The following is a 19,933-nucleotide window of genomic DNA, read 5'->3' as shown; positions in this document are numbered from 1 at the left end:
TAATTAATTATGAATGGCTTCTCATTTAATTAAATAACTTTGTTTAATTAAGTACTCCATTTAAATAAATAATTTCGTTTAATTATTTCAAAATTCTTTTCGAAACTAATCAACTCAAGTCATCTATGGTTAAATGTGGTAAACTTTTGGTCAAACTTGATCTTTGCGTATGTGAATATGAGCAAATGTGAGTATGAATTCCACCAACAATTCGATTCAAATTCTCATTCAACCTTTCAAAATGAAGAGATGAGGGTCTCTTAAATAGACTCTCTTGGAATTCATCAACGGTTGAGATCGATTTCAATCAATGGTCAGGATTAAAGGTGAAGTTTACTCATAAAGGGAGATGTCCAAATTAAAGGGAATTAACAGATTTAGTTTGAGTAAAATAAGGAGTTAACTGATTCAATTTGAGTAGAAAAAAGAGTTAACTAATTTAACTCTTTTTTTATCAATAGTGAACTAGAAATTTCTCTTTTTCAACTGAAGAGAGATTTTGTTGAGATATTTAATTAAATAAAATCATATATGCTCTCATGATTACTTTTTATATTTAATTAAATAATCTTTAATTAGTTAGAGACACTGTTCTTATTTAATTAAATAACTTCATTTAATTAATTAGGAATCGCTTCTCATTTAATTAAATAACTTTATTTAATTAAATAGAAGTAAGTGCTCGATTTAATTAAATAATTTCAATTAATTATTTCAAAATTCTTTTCGAAACTAGTCATCTCAAGTCAACCGTGGTTAAATCAGGTCAACTTTTGGTCAAACTTGATCTTTGCGTATTTGTATACGAGCAAATGTGAGTATGAATTCCATCAACAATTCGATGCAAATTCTCATTTAACCTTTCAAAATGAAAAGATAAGGGTCTCTTAAATAGACTTTCCTGAAATTCATCAACGGTTGAGATCGATTTTAATCAACGGTCAGGATTAAAGGTGAAGTTCAGTCATAAAGGGAGATTTCAAAATTAAAGGGAGTTAACAGATTTAATTTGAGTAAAATAAGGAGTTAACTGATTCAATTTGAGTAGAAAAAGGAGTTAACTCATTTACCTCATTTTTCATCAATAGTGTATTGGAAATTTCCCTTTTCGAACTGAAGAGAGATTTTGTTGAGATATTTAACTCAATAAAATGAGATATGCTCTCATAATTACTTTTTGCATTTAATTAAATAACTTTATTTAATCAATTAAGAATGGCTTCTTATTTAATTAAATAACTTTGTTTAATTAATTAGAAGTAAGTACTCTATTTAATTAAATAATTTCATTTAATTATTTCAAAATTCTTTTCGAAACTAGTCAACTCAAGTCAACTGTGGTTAAATCTGGTCAACTTTTGGTCGAACTTGATCTTTGCATATGTGAATATGAGCAAATGTGAGTATGAATTTCAGCAACAATTCGATGCAAATTCTCATTCAACCTTTCAAAAGGAAGAGATGAGGGTATTTTAAATAGACTTTCCTGGAATTCATCAACTGTTGTGATCGATTTCAATCAACGGTCAAGATTAAAGGTGAAGTTCAGTCCTAAAGGAAAATTAACAAATTAACGGGAGTTAAGAGATTTAATTTGAGTAAAATAAGGAGTTAACTGATTCAATTTGAGTAGAAAAAGGAGTTAACTGATTTAACGCATTTTTGATCAATAGTGAACTGAAAATTTCCCTTTTTCAATTGAAGACAGATTTTTTTGAGATATTTAATTCAATAAAACGAGATATGCTCTCATAATTACTTTTTCTATTTAATTAAATAATCTTTAATTAATTAGAGACACTTTTCTTATTTAATTAAATAACTTCATTTAATTAATTAGGAATAGCTTCTCATTTAATTAAATAACTTTGTTTAATTAATTAGAAGTAAGTACTCCATTTAATTAAATAATTTTTTTAAATTATTTCAAAATTCTTTTCGAAACTAGTCAACTCAAGTCAACCGTGGTTAAATCTGGTCAACTTTTGGTCAAACATGATCTTTGCGTATGTGAATATGAGCAAATGTGAGTATGAATTCCAACAACAATTCGATGCAATTTCTCATTCGACCTTTCAAAATGAAGAGATGAGCGTCTCTTAAATAGACTTTATTGGAATTCATCAACAGTTGAGATTGATTTCAATCAACGGTCAGGATTAAAGGTGAAGTTCAGTCATAAAGGGAGATTTCCAAATTAAAGGGAGTTAACAGATTTAATTTGAGTAAACAAAGGAGTTAACTCTTTCAATTTGAGTAGAAAAATGAGTTAACTGATTTTACTCATTTTTTATCAATAGTGAACTGAAAATTTACCTTTTTGAACCGAAGAGAGATTTTGTTGAGATATTTAATTCAATAAAATGAGATATGCTCTCATAATTACTTTTTCTATTTAATAAAATAATCTTTAATTAATTAGAGACACTTTTCTTATTTAATTAAATAACTTCATTTAATTAATTGGGAATGGCTTCTCATTTAATTAAATAACTTTGTCTAATTAATTAGAAGTAAGTACTCCATTTAATTAAATAATTTCGTTTAATTATTTCAAAATTATTTTTGAAACTAGTCAACTCAAGTCAACCGTGGTTAAATATGGTCAACTTTTGGTCATACTCGATCTTTGCCCATGTGAATATGAGAAAATGTGAGTATGAATTCCAGCAACAATTCGATGCAAAATTCTCATTCAACCTTTCAAAAAGAAGAGATGAGGGTCTCTTAAATAGACTTTCTTGGAATTCATCAACTGTTGAGATCGATTTCAATCAACGATCAGGATTAAAGGTGAAGTTCAGTCATAAAGAGAGATTTCCAAATTAAACGGAGTTAACAGATTTAATTTGAGTAAAATAAGGAGTAGACTGATTCAATTTGATTAGAAAAAGTAGTTAACTGATCTAACTCATTTTTTATCAATAGTGAACTGGAAATTTCTCTTTTAGAACTGAAGAGAGATTTTTTTTGAGATATTTAATTCAATAAAATGAGAAATGCTTTCATAATTACTTTTTCTATTTAATTAAATAATCTTTAATTAGTTAGACACACTTTTCTTATTTAATTAAATAACTTCATTTAATTAATTAGGAATGGCTTCTCATTTAATTAAATAACTTTGTTTAATTAATTAGAAGTATGTACTTCATTTAATTAAATAATTTCATTTAATTATTTCAATATTCTTTTCGAAACTAGACAACTCAAGTCAACCGTGGTTAAATCTGGTCAGCTTTTGGTCAAACTTGATCTTTTTGTATGTGAATATGAGCAAATGTGAGTATGAATTCCAGCAAAAATTCAATGCAAATTCTCATTCAACCTTTCAAAATGAAGAGATGAGCGTCTCTTAAATAGACTTTCCTGGAATTCATCAACGGTTGAGATCAATTTCAGTCAACGGTCAAGATTAAAGGTGAAGTTCAGTCATAAAGGGAGATTTTCAAATTAAATGGAGTTAACAGATTTAATTTGAGTAAAATAGACAGTTAACTGATTCAATTTGAGTAGAAAAAAGAGTTAACTGATTTAACTTATTTTTGATCAATAGTGAACTGAAAATTCCCCTTTTTAAACTGAAGAGAGATTTTGTTGAGATATTTAATTAAATAAAATAGGATACTCTCTCATAATTACATTTTCTATTTAATTAAATAATCTTTAATTAGTTAGAGATACTTTTCTTATTCAATTAAATAACTTCATTTAATTAATTAGGAATGGCTTCTCATTTAATTAAATAACTTTATTTAATTAATTTGAAGTAAGTACTCCATTTAATTAAATAATTTTGATTAATTATTTCAAAATTATTTTCGAAACTAGACAACTCAAGTCAATCGTGGTTAAATCTGGTTAACTTTTGGTCAAACTTGATCTTTACGTATGTGAATATGAGCAAATGTGAGTATGAATTTCAGTAACAATTTGATGCAAATTCTCATTCAACCTTTCAAAAAGAAGAGACGAGGGTCTCTTAAATAGACTTTCCTGAAATTCATCAACTGTTGAGATCGATTTCAGTCAACGGTCAGGATTAAAGGTGAAGTTCAGTCATAAAGAGAGATTTCCAAATTAAATGGAGTTAACCGATTTAATTTGAGTAAAATAAGGAGTTAACTGATTCAATTTGAGTAGAAAAAGGAGTTAACTGATTTAACTCATTTTTTATCAAAAGTGAACTGGAAATTTCTCTTTTTGAACTGAAGAGAGATTTTTTTGAGATCTTTAATTCAATAAAATGAGATATGCTCTCATAATTACTTTTCTATTTAATTAAATAATCTTTAATTAGTTAGAGACACTTTTCTTATTCAATTAAATAACTTGATTTAATTAATTAGGAATGGCTTCTCATTTAATTAAATAACTTTGTTTAATTAATTCGAAGTAAGTACTCCATTTAATTAAATAATTTCATTTAATTATTTCAAAATTCTTTTCGAAACTAGACAACTCAAGTCAATCGTGGTTAAATTTCGTCAACTTTTGGTCAAACTTGATCTTTGCGTATGTGAATATGAGCAAATGTGAGTATGAATTCCAGCAACAATTCGATGCAAATTCTGATTCAACCTTTCAAAATGAAGAGATGAGGGTCTCTTCAATAGACTTTCCTGTAATTCATCAACGGTTGAAATCAATTTCAATCAACGGTCAAGATTAAAGGTGAAGTTTAGTCATAAAGGAAGATTTGCAAATTAAAGGGATTTAATAGATTTAATTTGAGTAAAATAAGGAGTTAACTGATTCAATTTGAGTAGAAAAAGGAGTTAACTGATTTAACTCATTTTTTATCAATAGTGAGCTGGAAATTTCTCTTTTTGAACTTAAGAGAGATTTTGTTGAGATATTTAATTCAATAAAATGAGATATGCTCTCATAATTACTTTTTCTATTTAATTAAATAATTTTTAATTAATTAGAGACACTTTTCTTATTTAATTAAATAACTTCATTTAATTAATTAGGAATGGCTTCTCATTTAATTAAATAACTTTGTTTAATTAATTAGAAGTAAGTACTCCATTTAATTAAATAATTTAGTTTAATTATTTCAAAATTATTTTTGAACCTAGTCAACTCAAGTCAATCATGGTTAAATTTGGTCAACTCTTTTTCAAACTTGATCTTTGCGTATGTGAATATGAGCAAATGTGAGTATGAATTCCAGCTACAATTCGATGCAAATTCTCATTCAACCTTTCAAAATAAAGAGATGAGGGTCTCTTAAACAGACTTTTTTGGAATTCATCAATGGTTGAGATCGATTTCAATCAACATTCAGAATTAAAGTTGCAGTTCAATCATAAAGGGAGATTTCCAAATTGAAGGGAGTTAACAGATTTAATTTGAATAAAATAAGGAGTTAACTGATTCAATTTGAATAGAAAAAGGAGTTAGCTGATTTAACTCATTTTTTATCAATAGTGAACTGAAAATTTCCCTTTTTGAACTGAAAAGAGATTTTGTTGAGATATTTAATTAGATAAAATGAGATATCCTCTCATAATTACTTTTTCTATTTTATTAAATAATTTTTAATTAATGAGAGACACTTTTCTTATTTAATTAAATAACTTCATTTAATTAATTAGGAATGACTTCTCATTTACTTAAATAACTTTGTTTAATTAATTAGAAGTAAGTACTCCATTTAATTAAATAATTTCGTTTAATTATTTCAAAATTCTTTTCGAAACTAGTCAATTCATGTCAACCGTGGTTAAATCTGGTCAACTTTTGGTCAAACTTGATCTTTGCGTATGTGAATATGAGGAAATGTGAGTATGAATTCCAACAACAATTCGATGCAAATTCTCATTCAACCTTTCAAAATGAAGAGATGAGGGTCTCTTAAATAGGCTTTTCTTGAATTCATCAATGGTATAGATCGATTTCAATCAACAATCAGGATTAAAGGTGAAGTTCAGTCATAAACGGAGATTTCCAAATTAAAGGGAGTTAACAAATTTAATTTGAGTAAAATAAGGAGTTAACTGATTCAATTTGAGTTGAAAAAGGAGTTAACTCATTTAACTCATTTTTGATCAATAATGAACTGAAAATTTCCCTTTTTGAACTGAAGAGAGATTTTGTTGAGATATTTAATTTAATAAAATGAGATATGCTCTCGAAATTAGTTTTTCTATTTAATTAAATAATCTTTAATTAATTAGAGACAATTTTCTTATTTAATTAAATAACTTCATTTAATTAATTAGGAATGGCTTTAGAGGCCCCGCCCTGACCCTTCATAGCTTTAGATGTTACTTTATCATTTTGATACTCACGACTCGAGATGTCGAGACATTACCGGATACTCGAACATATCATATTATTTCATGTTGTGTGATGTTATTTTCAGATAGTGGATGTTCGTCATTTAAAGCTTTATGTATATGTATGTTGATGAATCAGTAAATGTATGATTAACACATTGATTTTGGAATCTTTATGGTTAAGGATATAAGTAGGAATCAAGAAACCCTGATTGATGAATGTTTCAATCTATGTGAATTTCTAATACGTATATATGTACATGTGATTTTTAGGACTACTGATGTGTGCAATGAGTGTGCAGATATTTTAGTCGAGAAAACTAACGGAGGAACAAAACTGATCTCTATGTGCTAATTTTGGAAACCTTGTTGTTCATAATTGAAGTATTATATTGTGAGATGTATGTATGTATCTCTTCGTGTTCAGTAAATGTTAATGTTCATAACTATGTTCTTTCAGTGTCACTTGACACTCGTGATTTGTTTGTTCTCTTCAGCATGCTGATTAGGGTTAGCTATGTACCCTTTGGACCTTAGTTGGTTTAAGTTAGTGTCAGTTGCTAATTTAGGTTCTTAATCGAGTTTAGTCATCCTTAATCTGGTTTAGAGCTTAATATGCATTTTAGTGTTGTTAGATGGTCCTAATTATTTCCTAGCTTTGTTTGGCTCTAAACCTATTCCTAAGGCTTCATATCATGAAATTTTTATACCCAAAGGGTATGGGTATGGGTATGGGTTAGGGGTCTTTTCCAACCCCTAAGCCCCTTTTGTTGACTTTTGAGGTCACTCAAAAAGTCCCTTTTTGCCTTTGTGCGAAAATTGCTTATGGTCATCATGAGTTGTCTTACCCCACCTCCTTTTAGTGTCTAACCATAGTGAGGGTAGAGTTAGGAGTTTCTAGGATGGCTAGTGGGTGGGAGTAGTTATTGCTCCTTTTGGGTGGTTGAGTTAGAGGCTTATTTAGAGGCCTTCATGGGACTAGTTGAGGTTGTTACCCAATCTCTACATTTAGAGAGGATTTCTTGAAGGTTGAAGTAAGGAGAAAAAAACTCTACTCAAGCTTGTTCATTGCCATTTCCTCTTTGTGGAGGTTGGAATTCTCTTGTCCCTTGTTCAGATTTCATTCTTTTTTCATGCTTATGCTACTTTGTTGTTGTTTCAATGTTTGTATGGTTGTGGGTATGTTGGGAAGATTTGAAAACCATGTTATTTTGGTTGTTTTCCTTTCTTGTTTATGTTTTCAATTTTTGAGGGTTTTCTTGCATGGGTTTTTTGGTATTACTCACCTTTGGATAGGGCAGAAGTGACCAATTTTGGGAAAGGTCTATTTAGTCGGACTCCAACCAGTGCAGAGTCTCTTCTCAGGATGAGAAGAGGGAGAAAGGGTAGGGTGTTATGGGCCCCTACCTGTCAGCACAAACCTTGTATGATTCTGGTATGTTGAAATGGAAGAACGGTAGTTCTTGGTATATAGCCCCGATTGGGCATTTGTTGGTGTTGTGCTTGACTTCTCCTGGTTGGAAGAATCCACCTTTTCCTAGTTTTGATTCATTGTGAATCCTATTGTGCATACCATGTATGATTATGCATGTTTGATTGTCTCTAGATTATGCGTGGTTGTCACCCGATTAGATTGTGTTCCCTCCATGGTTCTAGAAATGTGTTGCAGAATTTGATATGGAACCCTTGATGAGGGTCATGAAGGAAATTTAATTCAAGTGATGTAATTCAGAATTGAAATCCTATGAAATTTGTAATTCAAACTTTGTTGTATGGGCAACGAAGCCAGGTTTTCTTCCTGATTCTTTCCTGGCTGAGCCTTTGAATCAGGTTTGCCAATAAAATTGGTGTTTGAGTAAAATTGTTTATCTTGTGATTTAATTGCAAATTTTTTAATTGGATGGATGCACATCAAAATAGGATGGAAATGGTGTTGTTTTAATTAGGAAAATTTTAGGTTTTCTTATATGTTGGAAATGAAAGTCATATCATGGATGAAAATTCAGTTTACGTGATTATTAGAAACGAAGCAATTTTTGCATTATTGATTAAAACGGATAATTTAAATTTTTGGTATATTAAGTTGTAATAGATCCTTATAGATTTGCTTTGAAAAGAAAAATTTAATCCCCTCTTAGTAATATATCAACCTTAGAACTTATACTTAGATAATCAATTTTACATTATGTCTTTTGTTCTTAAAATTTTCTATACTTAGAAAAAAAAAATATGACACAAAAATTGTATCCTAGAGCCTAAAAGAGTCTCTGGACTTTGTATGGAAAAATGATTTATTCTTTTTCTCAACAGAGAATCTTTAAAGATTCTCTTAGCTATGCTACTTTTAATAAAATGAATTAACGAAAAAAAATAAAAAAATAAAAAAAAACTTATATATACTTTTATCCTAAGAAAAAAGAGGAAAAGTATTTTCAAATATCTTTTCAACACCCCCCCTTTACTTCTTACCTTTCTCACCAAGAAATATTTTAAGCTTTAAGTTCCCCCCCGCCTATCCTAGGCGTTGATTTGAGATTTTCATCATAAGGGGATGACATCACCCTGCATCTTCCTTAGAATTTTGCAGCCCTAGCAAATCCTAGGATGTGACCCTTATGAATGCTTTGTTAAGGAGGGAATTTGTTTTATGGTCTTCTTCCACTATTATTAACCTTGGGTCGCCCACCTTGGAATTGCATGGAATTTAATAAACCTGTCCTCATTGTCCTTGGTTGCCACCCTACTATAGGATAGGGTCAACGCATCAGTCTTGGGTAGAGCGCCTAGCGCTTGGAAAGCACATGGAAGGGTTTGAAAGGAGATGTTGGGCGCTAGGTTTGAGGGTAGATGGAGATTAAATTTGTTTTATTCTTTTTAGAGAACTTTTCTTTTCTCCTTGGTCTCTACCATATTTTGACTAGGCCAGCGTCACATGCCGCCCACGCAAGGACAAGGCCCGGTCTGCCATGTGCAGGCCTTGGGCAACGCATGCACAAGCCTACGGGGTGTAGGGGGGGCAGGTTAGGATAGGGGTTATAGGTAGTTTTATATTAAGTTTGTTATTAATTTATTTTGTAAGTTAGTTTTAGATTTAGCATTAAGTTAGTATGTTAGTTTAGGTATATGTTGTTTATTTTGTTTGTTTAATTGTTAATAAAATTAGTAAAAGATCATGTTAGAATAGTTGTATTATTTTAAAGTTTTTGGTTTAAAGTTAGTTTAATATTAAATGTACTATAGTTAAATTTTAAATTAGTTAGTATTATATATATATATATATATATATATATATATATATATATATAAAATTTAGTTGCAATTTTAGTTTTAATTTAGTATAAATTGAATGTGGTATTCGATTTGTGATTAGACTAGAATTTAAAAATGATATGTTTAGTTTCGTTATGAATTAAGTATGATGTTAAATTAATATTAATTTATAAGTTCTATCGTCAATTAAATTAGTATAACTTTAGCTCTATGCTATAATGATTTTAAACTAGTCTAAATGTATTATTGATTTATATTTAGTTAGTTTTTATTTCATTAAATTTAAATTTAGTAAGATTTTGATTGTTTATTAATATGTTAAAATAGTTGTAAAGTTTAAAGTTAATAAATTTGATATACACATGTTTTATTTTAATTCTAGTTAAGTTGTTTTTCCTTAAAGTGACATTTTTTTTTTATATCGATAAATTTGTAAATTGATAATTGTCTAAGAGTTCTACAGTTGATTTTGATTATATACTTCCAATGAATCTAAACTTGAATACATTTCATTGTCTTATAAATAATTTTCACATATTATTGTAAGTTAATGTAATGACGTAATTTTCGTCGGTATCAATCTTGTAACAAAAGTTTTCAAAATCTTAACGATGTAATCATCCTCATGTTTATAATCTTAAGACGTAATTTAGAGAAACTGTACTAAAACTTTTATCAATGATTTCCAACTTAGGGCATGGGTAATTATTGTTTCTTATCAAAAAAATTTATTGTGTGTTTTTTGGTCCTCGCAGTTTGGGCATGACATGGCTTCTCATTTAATTAAATAACTTTGTTTAATTAATTAGAATTAAGTACTCCATTTAATTAAATAATTTCGTTTAATTATTTCAAAATTATTTTTGAAACTAGTCAACTCAAGTCAACTGTGGCTAAATCTAGTCAACTTTTGGTCAAACTTGATCTTTGCGTATGTGAATATGAGCAAATGTGAGTATGAATTCCAACAACAATTCGATGCAAATTCTCATTCAACCTTTCAAAAGGAAGAGATGAGGGTCTCTTAAATAGACTTTCCTGGAATTCATCAACTGTTGAGATCGATTTCAATCAATGGTCAGGATTAAAGGTGAAGTTCAATCATAAAGGGAGATTTTCAAATTAAAGTGAGTTAACAGATTTAATTTGAGTAAAATAAGGAGTTAACTAATTCAATTTGAGTAGAAAAAGGAGTTAACTGATTTAAATCATTTTTGATCAATAGTGAACTGGAAATTTCCCTTTTTGAACTGAAGAGAGATTTTGTTGGGATATTTAATTTAATAAAATGAGATATGCTCTCATAATTACTTTTTCTATTAAATTAAATAATCTTTAATTAATTAGAGACACTTTTCTTATTCAATTAAATAACTTCATTTAATTAATTAGGAATGGATTCTCATTTAATTAAATAACTTTGTTTAATTAATTAGAAGTAATTACTCCATTTAATTAAATAATTTTGTTTAGTTATTTCAAAATTCTTTTCAAAACTAGTCAACTCAAGTCAACCGTGGTTAAATCTGGTCAACTTTTGGTCAAACTTAATCTCTGCATATGTGAATATGAGCAAATGTGAGTATGAATTCCAACAACAATTCGATGCAAATTCTCATTCAACCTTTCAAAATGAAGAGATGAGGGTCTCTTAAATAGACTTTCTTGGAATTCATCAACGGTTGAGATCGATTTCAAACAACGGTCTGAATTAAAGGTGAAGTTCAGTCATAAAAGGAGATTTCCAAACTAAAGGGAGTTAACAGATTTAATTTGAGTAAAATAAGGAGTTAATTGATTCAATTTGTGTAGTGCCTACCCTTGTTCACATCTTTTCTGGACATTGTTATTATTATCAGACTGTGATAGACTAGTTTTATGTTGATGGATTAGTGGTATTGTTTTGACACTATCAAACATTATGTTATGGATTCAATGGTTAAATGCTGAGATCATTTAGATTTTACATTTCATGCATACATGATGATCATTATACTATTTTCAGTTATTATTCATGATTAGATGGATGGTTATTATCTTATGTGTTTTATTATGGATACTTAGCCCATACTTGCATGTGAATGGTGTGCGTGTTTTCTTATTGTATGGCGTTTCTGATGTGGTTAAGGAAGGGAGTCGTAGTCACCTGCTTTGTTGGGATCTACACAATGCACCACTTCTTGCCATTGTCTATTTAGCTTAGCATTATATATTGTATGTACATGCATGGTTTTTTTGCAGGTTGTAGGTACCGGGTATCGACTTCTTTGAATTGTCAGGATGAGCGTACCCTATTATACTATCTCAATGATAAGAGAAGGGAGATAAATTCTCAAGTCCAAATTCCAAACCCTTAAACCATTTGTCCTAGTGAGTTAGGACAAGTATCAGAGTTGAGTACCCACCGAATGTGTCGGATGACATATTTCGTGATTTTTAACCCTTTAGACTGATTTTGTATGATTTGTTCTATGATGGGTTTTCATATTTTATCTTGGAGGTCTATGGTGAATTTTTTATTAATTAAGTCTTAATAAATGGATTTAATTAATAAATTAATTATTTTGGAGAACATTAATAAAATATCATGATCTTTGATGTTTTGATTGTAATTAATTAAATGTGAATTATTGAGGAGAATGAATTAAATAAAAGAAAATTAGAAATTAAAATTAATAATAATTATAAAATAATAATAAAGTAATAAATAAATAAAATAATAAAAGTTACAAAAATTAAAATAAAAGTTATAAATATTTAAATAGAAATTATATAAAAAGTGGATTGGAGTTATAAGCTTGCATGAGAGTTAACGTAGTTTTCTATTTCTCATGTGTCAACAACACGGGGGTTAGTGCATTAATTAAGCACATGGTGTCTACAACCCTATGGCTCATCTTGATGGTTGGAAAAGACCAATGCTTAGTTGGTGACACCTTCCAGTTGTTTTTAGAAACATTCTAGAGGTTTCCTGAGAGCTCTTTATATTCAGGCATCCCTAGAAGCTTAGATATAGCGTTTGGAGTGCAATTGGAGCATTGGAGGATTTGAGAATTCTGAAGAAGGGAGCTTGCTCTGCGGGTTTTCTGAGGAAGAGCGAATTAGCATCAGAATCTGGGTAGATTCTTGTGATTTTACTTATGCTATTTTTGCATCTTGCATTCCTTGTCTTCTTCGTGTCTTCCATATGTCTTCTCAGGAATTTCATATTTTTATTGTATGCATTCTCAATATGGGCAATTGAATTTATGTGGAAATCTTTATATGCATAGATCTGAAAGAAAATGGGGCTAGGGTTTAAACTCATAGCATTTCAAATCGCGATAGAGTTTCATGTTAATAGTATTTCATATCGCATGGGAACGTTTTTATAAAAATGTTATTGAAAATTGCGTTTAAAAAAATATATATATGATGAATTGGGTGGGTAGTAGATACCCCAACCACCATAGGCCTGCGAGACCGCAGTGTACCTGCGTGCAAATGTATTGGGCCGCACAATTTTAAAATCGCATTGCGATTTGAGTTTGGTTTTAAATCATATAAAGTTTTATTTGCAACATTATTTCATATGAGATTTGGGTATGAATCTCGATTTTGTTGCAATATCATTAATTATTAAATGTTATTTTATATATATATAAAAGTATATATGTATTATAAATGAATATTATAAAGTTCTAAATTAATGGATCACTATTTTAATGATTTAAAATATTGATATTGAGCTTGTCAATTATGAAGAGATATTAATAATTAATTTAATTAAACTTAGTTTAATTAAGATTAGTTATTAGAATATATAATCGAAGTTTTGATTCATTGGGAGTGTCAATTTTCAAACAATGTTATATAAACAAAATATTATTAGATCAATTAAAAAATTGAGTCTAATAGTTTTGGGGAGAAACTTTTATCTATCAAACAAATACATGGGTTAGGAAAAACGTGAAATTTCTCCACTTAATATAATTTGGAAAAATGTAAACTGAGACTTTTAAATTCAAATTTGAAAACTTAGCAAAACCAAAATATGTGTTTACATTGTGTATTCTGTATGCTATTATTTTGGGTTTATGGTTGACTAGTGTTGACCAGTATAGGACGTCTACCAGAGGCTTGGGGGTTATGTGATTGTGATGTCATGATGATGTTTTAATCTCGATCTTTATAAACCCAACCATGGTTTGTGATGGAATGCTCTATGTATTAGATGTGATTACTGACTATTATAGTTGAGATTCTTATGTATGAGATACTTGACTTAACCATTATATTTTTTCATCGATCAGTTATCGTTGATTATTTTCTAGTCGCCATGATGGGACTAAAATGTGGATTTATTCTTGATGATGTAATGTTGTGACATGTTTGACTCAACCATTTTTGGAGTCTTCAATCAGTATGATTGAGATATATATTTTGGTTATTGAGAACCATTGGATATTTGATTATTAGTGATACTTCAGTTGCCAATAGAGAGCTGTTGTGTTCATGATTTTCTATGGATGTTTGCTCATGAGATTTGATGCTTTTATGCATATTTGATGATTTTATTATGGATTATCTTTTGTGATTTTGAGATTTATGAGTCCATGAGCATTAAGGTAGGATATCTGCATGTAGTGATGGGAAGTGGCTTGCAATGGGGGCCGGGGCCCTAAGAGGTTGCTAGGGTAACTCATTGTAAGTTGGATTAATAAGTGATAACATTCACACCTAATACTAACTGAATGAACCTAAAAAGATAAGTGTTTTGTTCTCGCCCATGCCTTGAGTGCTTGTACAAGCTAGGATGGGAGTAGTGAGACGCATGGTTGCGACCTTGCATTCTGTAGTATGCCTCGTCAATATGAGAGGATACTAGTGGCCGCATGAAATCAATATGGACTCGTGGAGTTTATCTAACTACCAGGGTAACTTGTACGTGATAATTGCGATGACACTTTCCCGCTTGCATAGTAGGTTCCTACATGTCATTGTGTGTCTCTGGGATTAGATGTCAGTTTTGTGATTGGAACCTTTGAGTTAGTATACTTTTAGGATTCCTATACTTATGGAGATTTGTGCTATGTGATTTTGATAGCCTATTTGGGACTTGAGATTATCTCCTCAGCACGGTGGGAGTGGACCACTTTGGTACCATGCGGTCGGGTGGTAGTGTATTTTCCACTCTTATCATTTTGAGACTCATTGAGACATAGTGGTTGATGCGTCCTTCATGATGGTGGATATGTATCATTTTTCATTAATGTTTAGCATATGTTAGATGATGTTATCTTATGCTTTTATTTGCAAGTTAGATTACTTTCTACATATGATGTTGTATATATTAGGAGTGACATTCCTACTATGTTAATATCGATGATCTCTTCGGTGATTTGGAATGTTACGCACAGAGGGATGGCTAGGATCCATGATGGTCTAATGATGCTATAACGGTTGGGAGGAACGTGCACTTAGTTTATTATGTTTGATCTTTATGATGGATATATATGTTCTCTATGATGTTGTATCATGTGATTATCTCTACTTTGATGTATCATCGATTAGAATAGGATGATGTACCTTAACCTATGTATGTATATTTTTGTGCCTATCATACCCTGTGACATGTATAGTGGATGATTGTGCATTCTAGAATGTAATTCAGAAAGGAAATTTGTATATTGGATGTATCATTATTATTTCATGTGGATGTTGTGCTAGATGGATTCATGTATGTAAGGGATCTTTAAGAATGTAACCTGTTATTTATGTTATGTTTACTTTCGGATGGACAATGCTATTGCTTCCGTTATTGTGCATAAGTTATATGTGATGTTTACTTCTATGAAAAAAAAATGTTAGTGAAATTCTAGGTTAATTCTTTGGATCCCTTGGTGGGGCATTACAATTTGAGTAGAAAAAGGAGTGAACTTATTTAACTCATTTTTTATCAAGAGTGAACTGGAAATTTCCCTTTTTCAACTGAAAAGAGATTTATTGAGATATTTAATTTAATAAAATGAGATATGTTCTAATAATTACTTTTTCAATTTAATTAAATAATCTTTAATTAATTAGAGTAAAATAAGGAGTTAACTGATTAAATTTGAGTAGAAAAAGGAGTAAACTGATTTAACTCATTTTTGATCAATAGTGAACTGGAAATTTCCCTTTTTCAACTGAAGAGAAATTTTGTTGAGATATTTAATTTAATAAAATGAGATATGCTCTCATAATTACTTTTTTTATTTAATTAAATAATCTTTAATTAATTATAGGCACTTTTCTTATTTAATTAAATAACTTCATTTAATTAATTAGGAATGGCTTCTCATTTAATTAAATAACTTTGTTTAATTAATTAGAAGTAAGTACTCCATTTAATTAAATAATTTCGTTTAATTATTTTAAATTTTTTTTAAAAACTAGTCAACTCAAGTCAACCGTGGTTAAATCTGGTCAACTTTTGATCAAACTCAATCTTTGCGTATGTGAATATGAGCAAATGTGAGTATGAATTCTAGCAAAAATTCGATGCAAATTTTCATTCAACCTTTCAAAATGAAGAGATAAGGGTCTCTTAAATAGACTTTCCTGAAATTCATCAATAGTTGAGATCGATTTAAATCAACGGTCAGGATTAAAGGTGAAGTTCAGTCATAAAGGGAGATTTTCAAATTAAAGGGAGTTAACAGATTTAATTTGAGTAAAATAAGGAGTTGACTGATTCAATTTGAGTAGAAAAAGGAATTAACTGATTTAACTCATTTTTTATCAATAGTGAATTGGAAATTTCCCTTTTTGAACTGAAGTGAGATTTTGTTGAGATATTTACTTTAATAAAATTAGATATGCTCTCATAATTACTTTTTCTATTTAATTAAATAATCTTTAATTAATTAGAGCCACTTTTCTTATTTAATTAAATAACTTTATTTAATTAATTAGGAAGGTGATGTGTGCAAAATATTTCATCAAGTCATCAACCATGCGTTTGTAAGGAATTAGTTTTTCATCCTTTGTTTGATACACATCATTTACTTGGTTGATGACAAGCTGAGAGTGACCGAAGATATCTAACTGATCTACTCTCCATTTAGCTGCAATTTTCATACCATTGATCAAAGCTTCATATTCAGCAATGTTATTTGTACAAGAAAATAGAATCTTGTATGCTTTGGGCAATGAGAATTTTTGTGGTGTGATGAAAAGTAATCCAACACCTGATCCTTGCTGTGTGAAGGATCCATCGAAAAACATAACCCATGTATGTTGAGTGAGTGTTAGAATTGAGTAATCTGCAATTGCCTATCCCTTTATAGCTTTGCATTCAACATATTGGATGTCAAAATCACTTAGTATCATGACCCATTTAGCCAATCTTCCTGTGAGAGCTGCCTTACTGAGCAAATACTTTAATAGATCTATTTTAGCTACAAGCTGTGTAGTGTGGGCAAGCATGTAGTGTCTCAACTTTTCGGAAGCAGAGACAACTGCCAAGCAAGCTTTCTCAATAATACTGTAGTTTTTTTCATAAGAGACCAATGTTTGGCTCAAGTAATAAATAGCTCTTTCTTTGTTATCTTTCTAATTAAATAATTTCGTTTAATTATTTCAAAATTTTTTTTGAAACTAGCCAACTCAAGTAAACCATGGTTAAATCTGGTCAACTTTTGGTCAAACTTAATCTTTGCGTATGTGAATATGAGCAAATGTGAGTATGAATTCTAGCAACAATTCGATGCAATTCTCATTCAACCTTTCAAAATGAAGAGATGAGGGTCTCTTAAATAGATTTTCTTGGAATTCATCAACGGTTGAGATCGATTTCACTTAGGGGTCGGGATTAAAGGTGAAGTTCAATCATAAAGGGAGATTTCCAAATTAAAAGAAGTTAACAGATTTAATTTGAGTAAAATAAGGAGTTAACTGATTCAATTTGAGTATAAAAAGGAGTTAACTGATTTAACTCATTTTTTATCAATAGTAAACTAGAAATTTCCCTTTTTCAACTGAGGAGAGATTTTGTTGAGATATTTAATTTAATAAAATGAGATATGCTCTCATAATTACTTTTTCTATTTAATTAAATAATCTTTTATTAATTAGAGACACTTTTCTTATTCAATTAAATAACTTCTTATAATTAGTTAGGAATGGCTTCTCATTTAATTAAATAACTTTGTTTAATTAATTAGAAGTAAGTACTCCATTTAATTAAATAATTTTATTTAATTATTTTAAAATTCTTTTCGAAACTAGTCAACTCAAGTCAACCGTGGTTGAATCTGGTCAACTTTTGGTCAAACTTGATCTTTGCGTATGTGAGTATGAGAAAATGTGAATATGACTTTCAGCAAAATTTCAATGCAAATTCTAATTCAACCTTTCAAAATGAAGAGATGAGGGTCTCTTAAATAGACTTTCTTGAAATTCATCAACGGTTGAGATCGATTTCAATCAGCGGTCAGGATTAAAGGTGAAGTTCAGTCATAAAGGGAGATTTTCAAATTAAAAAGAGTTAATAGATTTCATTTGAGTAAAATGACGAGTTAACTGATTCAATTTGAGTAGAAAAAAGAGTTAACTGATTTAACTCATTTTTTATCAATAGTGAATTGGAAATTTCCCTTTTTGAACTGAAGAGAGATTTTGTTGAGATATTTAATTTAATAAAATGAGATATGCTCTCATAATTACTTTTTCTATTTAATTAAATAATCCTTAATTAATTAAACAAACTTTTCTTATTTAATTAAATAACTTCATTCAATTAGTTAGGAATGGCTTCTCATTTAATTAAATAACTTTGTTTAATTAATTAGAAGTAAGTACTGCATTTAATTAAATAATTTCGTTTAATTATTTAAAATTTCTTTTCGAAACTAGTCAACTCAAGTCAACCGTGGTCAAATTTGGTCAACTTTTGGTCAAACTTGATCTTTGCATATGTGAATATGAGCAATTGTGAGTATGACTTCCAGCAACAATTCGATGCAAATTCTCATTCAACCTTTCAAAATGAAGAGATGAGGGTCTCTTAAATAGAATTTTTTGGAATTCATCAATGGTTGAGATCGATTTCAATCAACGGTCATGATTAAAGGTGAAGTTCAGTCATAAATAGAGATTTCCAAATTAAAGGGAGTTAACAGATTTAATTTCAGTAAAATAAGGAGTTAACTGATTCAATTTGAGTAGAAAAAGGAGTTAACTGATTTAACTCATTTTTGATCAATAGTGAACTGGAAATTTCTCTTTTTGAACTGAAGAGAGATTTTGTTGAGATATTTAATTTAATAAAATGAGATATACTATCATAATTACTTTTTCTATTTAATTAAATAATCTTTAATTAATTAGAGACACTTTTCTTATTTAATTAAATAACTTCATTTAATTAGTTAGGAATGACTTCTCATTTAATTAAATAACTTTGTTTAATTAATTAGAAGTAATTACTCCATTTAATTAAATAGTTTTGTTTAATTATTTTTAAAAAAATTTGAAACTAGTCAACTCAAGTCAACCATGGTTAAATCTGGTAAACTTTTGGTCAAACTTGATCTTTGCGTATGTGAATACGAGCAAATGTGAGTATGAATTCCAGCAACAATTCGATGCAAATTCTCATTCAACCTTTCAAAATGAAGAGGTGAGGCTCTCTTAAATAGACTTTTCTTAAATTCATCAACTGTTGAGATCGATTTCAATCAGTGGGCAGGATTAAAAGTGAAATTCAGTCATAAAGGGAGATTTTAAAATTAAAGGGAGTTAACAGATTTAATTTCAGTAAAATAAGGAGTTAACTAATTCAATTTGAGTAGAAAAAGGAGTTAACTGATTTAACTCATTTTTGATCAATAGTGAATTGGATATTTCTCTTTCTAAACTAAAGAGAGATTTTGTTGATATATTTAATTTAATAAAATGAGATATGCTCTCATAATTACTTTTTCTATTTAATTAAATAATCTTTAATTAATTAGAGACACTTTTCTTATTTAATTAAATAACTTCATTTAATTAGTTAAAAATGGCTTCTCATTTAATTAAATAACTTTGTTTAATTAATTAGAAGTAAGTACTCCATTAAATTAAATAATTTTGTTTAAATATTTCAAAATTCTTCTCGAAACTAGTCAACTCAAGTCAATCGTGGTTAAATCTGGTCAACTTTTGGTTAAACTTGATCTTTGCGTATGTGAATATGAGCAAATGTGAATATGAATTCCAGCAACAATTCGATGCAAATTCTCATTCAACCTTTCAAAATGAAGAGATGAGGGTCTTTTAAATAGACTTTCCTTAAATTCATCAAAGGTTGAGATCGATTTCAATCAGCGGTCAAGATAAAAGGTGAAGTTTAGTCATAAAGGGAGATTTCC

Source organism: Cupressus sempervirens, chromosome 6 (assembly GCF_028749045.1).
Source record: "Cupressus sempervirens isolate cs-2001-9-10 chromosome 6, ASM2874904v1, whole genome shotgun sequence".
Lineage (NCBI taxonomy): Eukaryota > Viridiplantae > Streptophyta > Pinopsida > Cupressales > Cupressaceae > Cupressus > Cupressus sempervirens.
This window is presented reverse-complemented; position numbering follows the sequence as displayed.